The sequence below is a fragment of the Centruroides sculpturatus genome, unplaced genomic scaffold (assembly GCF_000671375.1).
Source record: "Centruroides sculpturatus isolate CEXI.00-Female unplaced genomic scaffold, Cexi_2.0 scaffold63, whole genome shotgun sequence".
Lineage (NCBI taxonomy): Eukaryota > Metazoa > Arthropoda > Arachnida > Scorpiones > Buthidae > Centruroides > Centruroides sculpturatus.
In genome coordinates, this window is record NW_019384640.1 from 1,278,255 (window position 1) to 1,280,299 (window position 2,045).

Here is a 2,045-nt window from a genome sequence, read left to right on the forward strand (position 1 = left end):
GAAGTTAATCAATAATTTGCGTATCCTATACTATTATTTTAATTAATAAAATAATTATTTTGCTTTTATTAGCTTCATTCTAAAAATTAAAGATCCATATTGCGGGTAATCGATTGTGTGCTTATGTAAAGAACAGCGTTCAATATTTATGCTTGTTTTGTAACAAATAATAAAAAAAATTTGATAATAATTTNCAGATTAATAACTGTTTTTTTTTTTTTTATTTCATTTCTCCCAATACTAAGAATAACTAAATAAATCTATGCGGAAGGAAGGCACTTGATTACAGTGGGTTTAGGACAGAACAGTTTAAGATTACACAGGCCTGTTAAAATTTCCCATTAAAAATATTTTGTTCCTTACAACGAATTTTTAAAAATAAGAATATTATTCATAGTTGCATTTAAAAACTCTGGATTCTAAAAATCTGGATTTATTCCGAGATTTTTTTTTTGTCAGCAAACAAATTATACCCAGCGATTTCAACAAAATAATAATATAACTGAAAATAAACTGAAAAAAGTCACTAAAAATCATTACTAATTGTAAAAAACTACAGATTTGGGAATTTAAAAAAAATATATATTTTTACGTTTTATTAAAAATATAATTTTATTAAATTTAAACATGCAATCGCAATCTAACGAATAATTTAATTCCTTACAAAATACTATAAGACGGTAATTAATTAGTAAATTAGTAAACAGTTAAGAGGTTTCCTATTAAAATGTTAAAATGAGTCTAAGTACAATACTTAGACAATCACAAACATGGGAAATAAAATACAACAATGTATCTGGATACCATTTATTGTTAAATTATAAACACACATTAATAAAAAAAAGTTACGCACCCAGATAGAATTGTCCGATTACTGCAAAACTCCGCATACAGCTATATATATCAGACAGGCAATAACCACTAGGACGACCTTAAAATCTCTATCCCAGTATCTTAAAGAAAAGGACCGAAGATGCTCACTGTGTTCAGAATTTTTCAGTACCTGTTATCGGGAAGTCTTCAAATGCCAAGCACATCTAGAAGTCAGACGTTCACTGTTGACATAGTTTGAGAAAGGACCGCATAACAAAGCAGAGGCAAGCGGGATAGTCTAAACGATCTCAATCTGGACCATTCAGACTTGACTAAGGTGATGTTTGCGCCGTAGATATACGAGGGTACACATTCGGCGGACCATCAAACGGATTACCAGTAGAGATAATCGTCTGAGGTAAGAACAGTTGATATGGCTTTCTCAACCATCCAGAAACAGGTGGAAGCCTCCTTAACATTCCAACATCGAACTATTGCAAATGAAGACCATCGCCTTCGTTTAAAACGGTGTCCTGTGGACTGCAAACCGGCAGAGTTTTCTTTAGTGACGAATCCTGGTTCTATTTGGGAACGGACAACTATATGGAGGACCATTGATAAGTCTTGAAATTAGCGCTTCAATCCCGCCTTTATTATTAAGTGGCACATTGCTTCCATTGCTGGCGTTTTGGTCAAAGTCAATCGAACATCCCTTAGTAGTAATACGAAGGATACTAACGAAACAGTCGTGTAAGTTTAGAAAATCCTCAGGTATTGTTTGCAGCTCTGTCGTGAAAAAGCAATCATTTTCCAGCAAAAAAATTGGCTGCACACAGTAGGGTTTTCCAGTAATCACACTTCCTTAATCTGCCCAATCTGCAAATGAAACACTAACTTTGGCTGTCTACGAATGCGAGATCTGGGACGGTAGTTGCAACATGCATGAAAAAAAATCTGTCGTAGGATAACATGTACGCGTATACCTCCATGCCAGGCCTCATTGCAACACGCATCCAACCAAAGAGGTTGTACAAGGAACTAAAAGGAACGTTTAGTTTAAACAGTATAGTTGTTCTACAAGAAATTGTCCCTTTGCTGTAATACTCTATCTTCATTGGATTCCAACGCTTGCTTCTTGTTGTGTAACTTTTGTCAATGCTGTAATTCAGCTTTTGCCAACTGATGAATCATAATAAATTTCAGATATGAAATATAATAATCATAATAAATTT